Source organism: Staurois parvus, unplaced genomic scaffold, assembly GCF_062004578.1.
Source record: "Staurois parvus isolate SC_StPar_1 unplaced genomic scaffold, SC_StPar_1.0 ptg000264l, whole genome shotgun sequence".
NCBI lineage: Eukaryota > Metazoa > Chordata > Amphibia > Anura > Ranidae > Staurois > Staurois parvus.
The window spans coordinates 107283-121934 of record NW_028318060.1 but is presented as its reverse complement, the minus strand read 5'-3'; the positions used below and the strand labels follow the sequence as shown (position 1 = coordinate 121934).

The window sequence follows — 14652 nt, the reverse complement described above, 5'->3', positions numbered from 1 at the left end:
ATCTGATCTCAATGCTATTTGGGTTAATTAAATAACAAAAGCTGTTGTTTGGCCCTCAGAAATAAGTCTTGTTTGAAGCTTGCTATCTGCATAGGCAAAAAAAATATGTAATAAACATAATATATGATACACATAATATTTGCAGTTTTGAACGAATTACATAATTAAAGAAAACATGTTTAAAAACACTATGCATTGCCTAGAAATTGTAACAATAATATCACTATTGCAATGTGCACTGACACCAAATATCTTATTATCTCATAGAGCTTTACATTCCTTGGAGACAAAATGGAGTATTAATTAATATTTAGTGGAAAAGACCTGAGGGGTACAGATGTCTCTGCTTCTCCAAAGGAAACACCAGAGACTGGTAAGTTAATAAAGTCTACAAAGGAATATTATCATTTACCAGAGATTTATGAATGTGGATATGTGTATCTATATATATATATATATATATATAGTTTAGATATATTATGTATATATGTATAAAGTATATACAGTTTTGCTCAAAGGTTTGCATAAACTTGCAGAATTGATAGTAGTATGTACCATTGTTAAAGAAAACATGAGTGAGCAGGCAAAACACATAACACATTACTTTTCTTTCATATGGAATTTATATTCAACTGTAGGTCATAACAGAATGGCACAATATTTAAAAAAAATGGCAAAAAGTTAACAAATGAAATGACCCTTGTTCAAAAGTCTGCATACCCTTTAGTTTTTTAATACAGTGTATTTCCCCCTTTAGCATCAATGACAGCATGCAGTCTTTTATAATAGTTATACAGGAGCGGACTGACCATTCAAGCACTCGGGCACTGCCCGAGGGCCCGGGGTCAGTAGGGGGCCCCATGAAACGCCCCCGGTGCCTTCTATAGGCGTTTTTGGGTGTACTTTGACTGTGGGCAAGGACACAGGGACCCCATGATCCCCTATTGCCCGGGGGCCCTATGAGTTGTCAGTCTGCCCCTGGTTGTATATGAGGCACCGAAATCTTGCAGGTGGTACAGCTGCCCATTCATCTTGGAAAAATGCCTCCAAGTCATGTAAAGTCTATGGTTGTCTTGCATGAACCGCATGTTTGAGATTTCCCCAAACTGAGTGAGTCAGTGATATTAAGGTCAGGAGACTGTGATAGCTACTCCAGATACTTCACCTTTTTTTTGTCGTAACCACTGAAGGGTCAACTTGGCCTTGTGCTTAGGGTCATTGCCATGCTGATAACTCCAAAAGTGTCCCATGCACAGCCTTCATACAGAAGAATGCAAGTTTCTGCCACTATCTTCTGATAACATGCCTCATTCATCTGGCCATCAATTTTCGCAAGATTCCCTGTGCCTTTAGAGCTCACACATCCCCAAAACATCAGTGAGCTACCACCCCTCTCCAAATGTAGTGCTTATGGTTGTGACCCTTAAGCTCTATTTTGGTGTCATCACTGCAGATTACAGTGTGTCAGAAACTGTGAGGTGTGTCAAGGTGTTGTCGGACATATTATGATCAAGCTTTTTTGTAGCATTGGTGCAGTAAAGACTTCTTTCTGGCAACCTGACTATGCAGCTCGTTTTCGTTCAAGTATCGTCATATTGTGCACCTTGAAACAACCACACTGTCTTTTTCCATAGCAGCCTGTATTTCTCCTGAGGTCATCTGTGGGGTTTTCTTTGTATACCGAACAATTCTCCTGGCAGTTGTGGCTGCAATCTTTTTTGGTCTACCTGACAGTGGCTTGGTATCAATTGATCCCCGAAATGATCAAACTGACTGGCATATTCAAGGCTTTAGATATCTTTTAATATCCTTTACCATCTTTATAAAGTTCCATTGCCTTGTTACACAGGTCTTTTGACATTTCTTTTCTGCTCCCCGTTGCTCAGTATCTAGCCTGCTCAGTGCACCCATATTGAAATACTGCTACAGAGCAGCACGGGTGTGCAACATCACGTATATATACGTGATTTTGCATTTCCAGGTAGGGGGCGAGTGTGAATCGCTCATGATCCCTACCCGCGCCACCATTCACGGCCTCTGCTAGTATTATCAATGGGAGAAAGAACTGTATGTAAACAATACAGTTCTCTCCCCTGTCAGCTCCTGCACACTGCATAGTAAAGTCATACAAAGCAGTGTGCTTACAGTTGAAAGCACACAAACAGCATACTGTGAAACAGCACACAGTTAACCCTTTGATTGCCCCACATGTTAACCCCTTCCTGCCCAGTGCCATTAGTACAGTGTCAGTGCTTTTTGATAGGTGGGGATGTCAGTGACACCAAGTCAGTTCTCTCCCAGTGTCAGAATGCCTGCCATAGTCCTACGGTTCTGCTATAAGTCGCTGATCACCGATATCGCCATAACTAGTAAAAAAAAAAAATCCAGTATGTATACTGTCCTTTGTAAACACTATAACTTTCACATAACCCAATTCATTTACACATTTTGGGATTTTTTTTTAGCAAAGACATGTAGCAGAATACCTTTTGCCCTAAATTTATGACGAAATTTGATTTTGAAAATTTTTTTATTGGACATGTTTAGTAGCAAAAAGTAAAAAATATTGTTTTTTTCTCAAAATTGTCAGTGTTTTTTTGTTTATAGCGTAAAAAAATAAAAAACGCACAGGCGATCAAATACTACCAAAAGAAAGCTCTATTTTGGGAAAAAAGGACATAAATTTAATTTGGGTGCAGCGTTGCATGACTGCGCAATTGTCAGTTAAAGTAACTCAGCACTGAACCGCAAAAAATGGCCTGGTCAGGAAGGGGGCAATTCTCTAATTCTCTGGAGGGCAAATGGTTAAACAGAAGACAGTTTTTTTCAGTCATAATGTCAATGTTAAAATTTCATCATTTCTGTCAACGTATGCAATCTTTTGAACATACATATATACAGTATATATATATATATATATATATATATATACATACATACACACACATATAAATATTTTTTAATGTATTTATTTATATATCTACATAAAGTAGAACACAAATGTGTACTACCAAATCAATCAAGGCAATTAACCTGACATGACAAATTTTCACTTTGCAAAGTGAATATTAGTAAATTATTTAAAGTTGTGTTAATTTTAAATACCTAATCATGTGGGAGGAAACAAAAACAGGATTTTTGGTATCGCTTGATTGGGTATTAGGAGTGAACACAGCTTACCTTATGTAGTAATATCCACTTAGTGAAGTTAACATACACTTTGAGAAGTGAACATTCACTTTTCTAAGTAAGCAGCCTCTATTGCTTTAGTAAATTAACCCCATTGAGCTAAACTATGGCCATTCTAAAGTTTGCTTAGGCTGTCCATAGACCTTGGAGGCTGCAGAATAAATAGGGCAGGGTAGATCGTGTCTCCTAGGGGAGAGACGGCCTATGGCACAGATCAGCAGAGCAGACAAAACCATGGATGTTGTTTAAAAATATCCTCAACTAACTTTCTGCAAAAACAAAACAATCCAAATTAAATCCCTTGCTATATTTTCTACAAGTATTTCACTGTTATAATTTAGAACCTGTTTGTTTAGACTCCACAAAGCTGCAAGGTAAACCTATGGTGAAAGTTTTTTTGTTTTTTTTTTCAACGCAATGGAGTTGATTTACGACAGCTAAAACTGAAAATTGAAAAATCTGGTGCAGTTCTGCATAGAAACCAATCAGCTTCCAGTTTTTTTTGTCAACCCCAATATTACAACCGTAGAAGCAGTTTCCCAGTCTTTTGCCACTTTTTGATAGGCCATCTGTGGCTCCTAACTGTATGGTAGTAGGAAGCACCTAAGTGAGGACATGGGTGTGTTACTTTCTTGGGGAATCGGGGGATATTTATCAATTATCTTCTGCTGGTGTCTGCAGGCACCTACATATGACATCATCATCGAATCTGGCAGTTCTTACAAACTAGATTTTTATTTCAAGGGCATATACTGACATAAACAAGTAATTTAATCACTTTCCAATCACATAATGAATATTTGCAGCGGCAGGAAATGGAGGCTTACATGCTCAGCCACTGCACTTGAATGAATCCATGGTGGACTGAGGCTGTGTGCTGAATATACGCTTATTGCATGCACCCAGCACACTAACCGTGCTATCTCTGACTGCTCTCAGTAATGGTTTTTGATCAGCCACCAGCAGGATGGGCTTCCGATCATGTGACCTCTCTGAGCCAATTATAATAGTCACATGTTCAAGAAGCCGCTCTGCTTCCTGGCACCCACTTAAAGGGCTACTGGGAGGCAGTGCAGCTTGAAGATGTTAAGAGACGTCATCATTCATGTCAGTGTCTTTGCATTACTCCTTTATAGGAGCTAGGGTTTTGCTAAGTGCAGCTATGCTACTGTTGGTATGAGTCAATCATATCACTGCCTTGCACCTGTTCAGTAGGAGTATGTAAGCAGCCATTAACTCTACTATTTTCTGGACATAATGTAGGCTGTTGTATTTAGACTAGTAATCTAAGAAGTCAGATCCTTTATAGCAAAGTGAAACTAAATCACAGAGATGAACAAATGAAGGTATTCTGGCTAATAAAAGAAATAACAGACACTTTGTGATGTCATGGCAGATAGGAACAGTTACAGGCTTAAAATGAACCTGTGTTTTGCCCATGAATGGCAAAGTAACAAGTTCACTTTAATGCCGGTACTTACAATGACCTTTCCTTTATCCTATAGCTACTTATTCATGAAGAGAAGTGCTCTGTGTATGCTCCGAGTTCTGGAGATGGAGTTTACACATGTCTGGAAATTCTTTCTCTGCACCCAAAGGACAGCTCTGGATTCCTAAATGGCTAATTGGCAACTTCCTAAGCTGAAATGTGGGAGGAAAGGGAGAGGCTCACTGGCTCTCCCATACCTGGTTGCACCATGTATGTCATTTTTCTCCTGCAGGCTAACAGACTGCTTAGGGGATGAAAGAAAGGTAAGCACTGTATATGTGGCTTGGGGGTGTACCAGTTATTGTTTTTCCAACATGGGCAAAGCTTGGGCTCACTTTATGGATTTTTAGTACAATTTTCAGTATGAAGTATCACATTGTGTTTTTCGTATTGTAAGTTGTACTCTTTTGTCCTTGAGATTGTATTTGATGTTTTTTATACCATATTAATTGCTGGCTACAATAAAAATATTAGATCATGTTTTTTCTCTTTCTCTAAAAAAAATCTTATTCCTTAAGCTGTTTTTTGCGAGTAGACTTATTTTTTTAGAGTTGCTAACAGCTAAATGCAACAAAGTTGATTTAGAAAATAAGTGGCGAATATTCGCTTAGCAACACCTATGTATACCCTGAAAATGAACTTGATTGATATTCTCAACCTTAATCCTTCCAGTTTCCTAAACCAAAGTACCCAGAAGCTAGACTTGAAGAAATGGCAATTACAGACAGATGGACAAGCAAAAACAGGTTAGCAGCACTACTTTGTCATACCAATTATGTGGATGTGTGTGTATATTGTATATACAGTGCCCAGCATATATGAGTACACCCCCTTTGAAAAGTAAGATTTTAATCAATATCTCAGAGTCCCAGTAGTCTTCTTTTACAGCATGGACCCCAGCAAATACTAGGCAGGCTTTTTTGTGTGTGGGCTTTAGGAGAGGCTTCCTTCGTGGATGACACCCATGGCTGCCATTCTTCTGCAGTGTATGCCCTATTGTGTTATTGGAAACAATCATTCCACTTTGGCTTTCTACTTCTTTAGCTATCTGCAGTGAACTTGCATGGCGATTTTCTTTAACCCTTCTCATCAGAAGGTGCTCCTGTCGAGGTGTTAACTTCCGTGGATGGCCTGCACGTCTCTGTGAGATGGTTGCAGTTCCATCTTTGTTACATTTTTGTATCACTTTTGCTACAGTATTCTAACTGATTAGTAAAGCTTAGCTGATCTTCTTGTAGCCTTCACATTTCTCGTGTAAAGAAATTATTTTGTTTTTCAGGCCTTGTGACATTTCTCTTCCATGTGGTGCCATTGCTGACAGCATAAAATGGAAAGGGGTTTTCTTTGTTAAGTAACGACCTTTTATAATCAACTGTCTGCTGGACACCTGTTTAATGAATTAGACTCACCTGTAAAATTCTTGTTAATTAGGATTTTGTTATCTTAAATTTTGCTTTGCTCCTAAGACTTTCATTGGGGTGTATTCATTTTTGTAACACGGTCTTGAATGAATTTGTTAGGAAAAATAATTTTCTGTGTGTTAACAAATCTTGCTTGCAATCAATGGCCCGCATTTGTGGGAGTATTTTATATTATATTGTTCCATAGAGAATGTTGAATCTGAAAGGAAAGGAAAGGTTTTCTGATTAATATGTTGGGGTGTACTCATTTATTCTGAACACTATATATAACATACACAGACAAAGAGATAATATATTTCTGTCATAGCAAACAACAAAAATGTAACAAAGTGAAAATTGGATTTCATTAGTAGTGGATTCCACTAACATCCTCTCCTTTTGCCTTATTGTGATTGACACACTATGTAAGGTAATTCAAGTGTAGAAGTCCCAATACAAGAGATTTGGGCTTGCACATCTGAAACTGGGTTAAAAAGTTCATGTTCTTTTGTCTAGAAGCTGGCCTCACACATTATCCTGTTATTGTCCACTCTTCTTCAGATTAACAAACTACTGTGTACAGTGTGGGTTCTATCTTAACAACCAATACGTTTAGATTCAAGCAAGCTTGCCCACCCACTACAGAATTATTAATAAAGCAAAGTACAATTGTACAGTGAGGTCATACTGTGTATGGTGAGCTTTAGAAAAAAGATGGTAGGACTTGTACCTCTTCCCAGCATTAAGCCTTACTTGGTTATGAAACAATTCAGATATAAAGTTACAGATCCAACAGATTTCCAGCCGCACCCCCACTATATACTTCTTTGCATTGTGGACCCTCTATTCTTGTCATTGAATTTTTATTTTTCAAACAAGACACACTGTAATTTCACATCAAATGCTTGTTACATTGGGCATTGCACATCATGAGTGTGAACCACAAAATAATCAAATTATTGAACAGAGTATGTTTACTGCAATATAAACTATAAACTTGGCTCAAATTACCTTCAGTAGTCAAGCTTGTTTTTGTGTTTCAGGTGTGAACAGGCACCATAGAGGACAATTGATTTTTTAAGTTTGAACTTTTTTGGAGCTTCGAGCTTCAAGCTACAAAACGCTCAAGTGTGAATGCAACCTAACTGTCATCTTGCATAGATCATTCTTTTTTCATAGTGTGCTGAGTGAACAGATAACAGCCTATGTAGATAGAGCTGTAGTATTGAAAACAGGAAAATTGTGTTCTGGGTTCTGTAAAGTTCACTATACAATCTCCTTTAGATCTACCATCAACTATGTAGTGCAAGGGCCTGCCTGATTGGATACAGAGTGATTCGGTAGATAGGTGGGTCCTCCTTTTCCATAGTTCTGGAAAATCTAAAGGAAATTGTACAGAGATTGTACAATCAGATTGCATTGTGAATAGCCGCCTTTATACACCTAAAATTCACTAGTTGTGCTTTCAGTATTGTTAATGGCACACCAACCACAGAAGCAAACACATTTTTCCATGTGAAAAAATGAGTGTCAATCGCAGCAAAACGCATAGTCAAAAATGCTCAACCCACATCACATGCCAAAACATTCCATGAGGCACATGTAGCACAGCCTGTTGAAATCAACGGTCTGCCCTATGCATGTCATAGGAAAAATTAGCCAAAAAACTTTCCCACTAGATGTGAATGGAGCCTGAAAGTGAAATTGGTATGTTTATACAAGAACAACAAGGCACAACTGCACAGAAAATGCATGCTTTGCCTTGCATTTCAGAAATATGCTGCACCAAAAACCACAGTAAGAAAAGCACCACACTCCACTCTTAAGGGCCAGTTCACACTACATGTAGTCCGGTGCGTTTCTTTCCTCCATCAAAAATGCTTTGATTGTAGGTTACATGGTTCATAGCAGTGCAGTCAGTTCCAGAAAAAAAAAGTAGAAGATTTTTTCTGCACTGAACTGTACTGTAATGCAATAAAATGCATCGGAAACGCATGTAAAATGCACCGGAATGAACCTAAATGCACCAAAAACATCCTGGAACACACATGTCCCTATTTAAATTGAACAAGAAAGAGAGTGGAAAAAATGCCCCAGAATGCATTAAAAATGCATCAATAACACACCGAAACGCGCCAAAAACACGAATGCAGAAAAGTATCCAGAACACATCTGGACTGTGTTTCTATGGTGTGGACCAGCCCTAAAAGAAAGTTCTTGAGATTCTTTGGGGTTATTATTGTGCATACAGCAGCCCATTCAGGTGTATGAGCTGCCCTATGCATGACAAGTGAAAATGACCTAAAACGCTCAAAAAATCCCCACAGATTTTCAGACATTTTTCAACTTTTTGGTAACAGCCACTGTGTAGAAAAATATCTTTGACTTCAGACCCCCAATAGACGTTTTTTGAGAGTCTGAATCCTAATTGATCCTAGATTGTTACTGGTTATATGAAAAGCAGGCAATACATCTCCCTGGCTGCTATCACACGTAAATGCTTGATGGTACCTAGATTAGCAACCAGCACTCTAGATCTTCTGAACCTAAAATTACTTCTCTTGGTGAAGTAATGCAACAACAAATGTAAGAAGGACTTAGCTTTGCCATATTTGAAGGACAAGAACTAGATTAAAAATGTAAAATCCAACTTCAAATGTTAGAGGCATAGCTAAGAGCTCCAAATATTAGTGACAGTACAAAGAAAACTGACCACTGAATTTTGCATGATACCATTACCATGTATAAGCCATATGGTACACACTATATTATTATGACACATGGTGCTGAAGTTGTTCTGGTAAGACAGACCATTTTAGAATGAAGATGACAACAAAATTGTTTGGATAGTAAAGTAAATTCCGTTGAAGCAGTTGTGTTTTATTTTTCCTTTAGCTGTATTAAAAAAAGTGTATACCATTAACCATTTATATTGCATAACCTCCCCAGAAAAGAGTTTTTAAAAAAAGGCGAAAAAACTAAAACTAGCTATTTGACATTTTGCACTTCACATCTTTTTAGGTTTGGAAATAATTTGTGAGATTTAGTATATCTATCGACTATGTTTTCTTCTTTTTTTTTTCTGCTGATATTTTTTATGGAGACACAGACAGCGTTCAAAGAAATCTCCTCAAGGGGAACACAAAAATCATTTAAGACCTGACATACATTCTCACTGTTCCTTAATTTATCCTAAACTAAACAAATGTCTGAATGGCTGAAGTTAGGCTTTAAGCACAAAATCTTTGGAAGATAAAAGCTACAGCTTCTTCTCAATGTGATGATTTGATTTGGCCTGTGTGCATCATGTACTAAATACAGAAGGTGATTTGAGTGCATATATATATATATATATATATACTGCTAAAAAATTAAAGGAACACTTTGCAAACACAGCAGATCTCAATGGGGGAAAATATCATGCTGGATATCTATACTGATATGGACTGGGTAATGTGCTAGGAATGTAAAAATGTCCCATTGTTTGATAGAAATTACAATTACCAACCTACAGAGGACTGAATTCAAAGACACCCCGAAAATCAAAGTGAAAAAATTATGCAGCAGGCTAGTCCATTTTGCTGAAATTTCAGCATATTGCAGCAACTCAAAATGGTACTCAGTAGTTTATATGGCCCCCACATGCTAGTATGCATGCCTGACAATGTCAGGGCATGCTCCTAATGAGAGGACAGATGGTGTCCTGGAGTATTTACTCCCAGATCTGGACCAGGGCATCACTGAGCTCCTGGACAGTCTGAGGTGCAACCTGGCGGCATCTGATGGACCGAAACATGATATCCCAGAGGTGTTCTATTGGATTTAAGTCAGGCGAGTGTGGGGGCCATTCAATGGTATCAATTCCTTCATCCTCCAGGAACTGCCTGCATAAACCACATGAGTCCGGGTATTGTTGTGCACCAGGTGGAACCCAGGACCCACTACACCAGTGTAGGTCTGTTTCTGATTGTTTGGTCAGAGACATTCACACCAGTGGCCTGCTGGAGGTCATTTTGTAGGGCTCTGGCAGTGCTCATCCTGTTCCTCCTTGCATAAAGGAGCAAATACCGGTCCTGCTGATGTATTAATAACCTTCTACAGCCTTGTCCAGCTCTCCTAGAGTAACTGCCTGTCTCCTGGAATCTCCTCCATGCTCTTGAGATTGTGCTGGGAGACACAGCAAACCTTCTGGCAATGGCACGCATTGATGTGCCATCCTGGAGGAGTTGGACTGTCTGTGCAACCTCTGTAGGGTCCAGGTATCGCCTCATGCTACCAGTAGTGACACTGACCCTAGCCAAATGCAAAACTAGTGAAAAACAGTCTGAATAGATGAGTAGGGAAACAAATGTCAGTGGCCTCCACCTGTAAAACCATTCCTGTTTAGGGGGTCATCTCATTGTTGACCATCTACTGCACCTGTTGTTAATTTCATTAACACCAAAGCAGCTGAAACTGATTAACAACCCCCTCTGCTACTTAACTGACCAGATCAATATCTCAGGAATTTAATTGACTTGATGGTATACTCTGATTCAAAAGTGTCCCTTTCATTTTTTTGAGCAGTATATATATATATATATATATATATATATATATATACACACACACTATAAATAAAATAATAAATATAATATACACATCATTAGATATAGTCAGCATTGTTTGTGAATGTGCTGGTATTCTATTCATTTTATTTTTTTAACCTTTATATTCATCATTGTGCCTTTTACATGTAATGAGAACTATAAAATGGTTAGTGATTGAGCTATAAAACATGCCGTTCATAAATCAGCAATTCTATAATATGTCTAATTGCCTTCTGGTGTCATTCATTATTCTTTTTCATTCCTTTTATTGTTCTTCTTATCACTGCCGGTGTGCCAGCATTCTTCAAACAGGATATAAAATGTGACAGTCCTTAAGTTAAAATGAAACTAACTTTGTTGCTCTTATAACTTGACAGTGAAAGAAGTTGTACTTGTATTTTAAAGTAAAATATCTCAATTTAGTCCAATTATATTTTCCTGAAACCATCCTTAAAATTAAAGAATAGACTTTTCAGTGTTTTAGATAAATAGGTAAAGGAGATCAGCTAGACATAGAAAATAGTATCAATGTACAGTGGGGATCGAAAGTTTGGGCACCCCAGCTAAAAATTTGTATTAATGTGCATAAAGAAGCCAAGGAAAGATGGAAAAATCTCCAAAAGGCATCAAATTACAGATTAGACATTCTTATAATATGTCAACAAAAGTTAGATTTTATTTCCATCATTTACACTTTCAAAATAACAGAAAACAAAAAAATGGCGTCTGCAAAAGTTTGGGCACCCTGCAGAGTTAATATCTTGTACTGCCCCCTTTGGCAAGTATCACAGCTTGTAAACGCTTTTTGTAGCCAGCCAAGAGTCTTTCAATTCTTGTTTGAGGTATCTTTGCCCATTCTTCCTTACAAAAGTCTTCCAGTTCTTTGAGATTTCTGGGCTGTCTGTCATGCACTGCTCTTTTAAGGTCTATCCATAGATTTTCAATTATGTTGAGGTCAGGAGATTGTGAAGGCCATGGCAAAACCTTCAGTTTATGCCTCTTGATGTAATCCCCCGTGGATTTCGAGGCGTGTTTAGGATGATTATCCATTTGTAGAAGCCATCCTCTCTTTAACTTCAGCTTTTTCACAGATGGCATCAAGTTACCATCCAAAATTTGCTGAAATTTTATTGAATCCATTTTTCCTTCTACTCGTGAGATGTTCCCTGTGCCACTGGCTGCAACACAACCCCAAAGCATGATTGATCCAACCCCATGCTTACCAGTTGGACAGAGGTTCTTTTCATTAAATTCTGTGCCCCTTCTTCTCCAAACGTACCTTTGCTCATTCCGGCCAAAAAGTTCAATTTTAACCTCATCGGTCCACAGAACTTGTTTTCAAAATGCATCAGGCTTGTCTATATGTTCATTTGCAAAGTTCAAACGATTATTTTTGTGGTGAGGACGTAGAAGAGGTTTTCTTCTGATGACTCTTCCATGAAGACCATATTTGTACAAGTATCTCTTTATAGTGGAATAGTGTACCACAACTCCAGTGTCTGCCAGATCTTTCTAGAGAGATCGTGGGTTTTGAATTGTTTTTCTCACAATCCTGCAAGCTGTTCTGTCTGATATTTTTCTTGGTCTTCCAGATCTTGCTTTAACTTCCACTGTTCCTGATGACTGCCATTTCTTAATTACATTCCGAACAGAGGATATTGACATCTGAAAACGCTTTGCTACCTTCTTATAGCCTTCTCCAGCTTTGTGAGCGTCAACTATTTTCAGTTTCAGTTTTCTGGACAACTGCTTAGAAGAACCCATGGTGCTGATTGTTGGGGCAAGGTCAGATGAGTCTGGGCATTTAAAACCTTTGAGATTGACATCACCTGGTCTTCCCAGATGATGATTGAGAACAATCCATGACACTGGCAGGTCTCAGCTTGGCAAAGGGGGCAGTGCATGCTATAAATTCTGCAGGGTGCCCAAACTTTTGCAGACGCCATTTTTTTGTTTTCTGTTACTTTGAAAGTGTAAATGATGGAAATAAAATCTAACTTTTGTTGACATATTATAAGAATGTCTAATCTGTAATTTGATGCCTTTTGGAGATTTTTCCATCTTTCCTTGGCTTCTTTATGCACATTAATACAAATTTTTAGCTGGGGTGCCCAAACTTTCGATCCCCACTGTATGTTAGTATATTTAAAATATTTATCTGCATAGTATATAATTATATATGTACATAATGGTAGCTATTTTTAGAAACCTAAAGAGTTATGACAAAAAAGACCAAGTGGCCCATGGTGTCTGACACTTTTATTCTGCCTTTTTTTTCTGTTTATAGATCTATGTTTGTCCCCAGCATGCTTGAATCCACTTACTGTTGACTGACTCATTACCTCTGCTAAATGTCTGTTCCAAGCAACAACTATTCTTTCAGTAATATAATAGTTTCCAAAGTTAATTTTGAACTTTCCCCCATGTTTTTGATTTGCTTATTACAAATGCAGTCTCCATTGCTCCTTTACTGCACCTTTTAACCACTTCAATATGGGGCACTTTTACCTCCTTCCTGCCCAGGCCAACTTTCAGCTTTCAGCACTGTCACACTTTGAACGACAATTACACAGTCATGCAACACTGTACCCAAACTAAATGTTCATCATTTTATTCACACAAATAGACCTTTCTTTTTGTGGTATTTGATCACCACTAGGTTTTTTTATTTTTTGCTAAACAAAAAAAGACCAACAAAAGTTTTTCTTTGTTTTTGTTGTAAAATTTTGAAAATAAATAATTGTTCTTCATCAACTTAGGCCAAAATGTATACTGCTATATTTCTTTGATGAAAATAACTCAAATCAGTGTATATTATGTATTCTGTAGGAAAGTTATAGAGTCCATAAACTATTGTAAATATCTAAAAATCGATCAATCTTGCTGTACTGACGGCCTCATTTCTTGAGGCTCAAAAATGTCAGGACGGTACAGATATCCTCCAAATTACCCCTTTTTGGAAAGTAGACAGTCTGAGGTATTTAGTAAGAGTTTCTTGAAGTTGTAATTTTTTGTCATAAATTTGTGGAAAATGAAGAAATTGAAAAAAAAAGTTCACATTTTGTTTTTTTTACATACTGTCACCAGTGCAGTACAGCATCATCATATAATTGGTGTGGCAGTCATCAAGTATACTGACTGGTGACAGTAAACTAAAAAAAAAAAAAAATTACATTTTTTTACATTTCTTTATTTTTTATTACTTTCATTTTTTTAATGAATTCTTTTTAATAAAACACAGTGATCAGAGTAATATAATGTTACCATAATATTTTTTTAACACATTATGAATGCTCATAGCAGTGAAGGTCATTGCTATAAACAAGCATTTAACTGAATGAAATCGATTCATTCAGTTTGTTTTGTTGTGATTAGCTGTCATTGACCACATACACATACTAGGGCCAATTTAGACAGGAGCCAATTCACCTACCACCATGTCTTTGGAGTGTGGGAGGAGAGGGAACCGGAGTACCCGGAGGAAACCCACGCAGGCACAGGTAGAACATGCAAACTCCAGGCAGGTGGTGCTGTAGTTGGGATTTGAACCCACGACCCTAGCACTGCCAGGCGGAAGTGCTAACCATTTAGCCACTGTGCTGCCCCAAAAGGAAGGAAGCTATCCATTGTTTACAATTTTCATGTTACCTGCTGTGATTGGTCACAGTGGTTACATGGTACCAGCAACAAAACGCTATACAGATCACTCATCGGCTGTGACACAGGCGGTGACAGAACCTGCTACAGCGCAGCGCCACGGGTGTGCTTGAGGCAGTGATTTGGGAGAACATCATATGATGTCCACCCAAATTGACGAAAGTCCTGCCCACCATCATTTTACAATAGGAGGGGCGGTAAAAGCTTAAAAGATGCAAACATATAGAACTGGCTGATGTATTAAATATAATGCACTAATTGTGTGACTAATATCTTGTTTCAGCAGATGTTGAGGCAAAGTGATTGGGAAATGCATGCTTGCTCCTTT

The 14652-nt window shown here is 37.9% G+C and overlaps 1 protein-coding gene across 4 annotated transcripts in view; it reads left to right on the top strand.

Annotated features, from left to right (window-relative positions):
• KHDRBS2 (KH RNA binding domain containing, signal transduction associated 2) overlaps positions 1 to 14652 on the top strand; it is a 457209-nt gene that overhangs the window by 384702 nt on the left and 57855 nt on the right. For 3 of the 4 annotated variants that reach the window (XR_016313304.1, XR_016313305.1, XR_016313302.1), the window contains exons 11-13: positions 268 to 373; positions 4695 to 4941; positions 5351 to 5424. The gene's annotated coding sequence lies outside the window, so the exon portion shown is untranslated. The remainder of the gene's footprint in view (positions 1 to 267; positions 374 to 4694; positions 4942 to 5350; positions 5425 to 14652) is intronic. The other variant, XR_016313303.1, reaches the window with a different exon arrangement.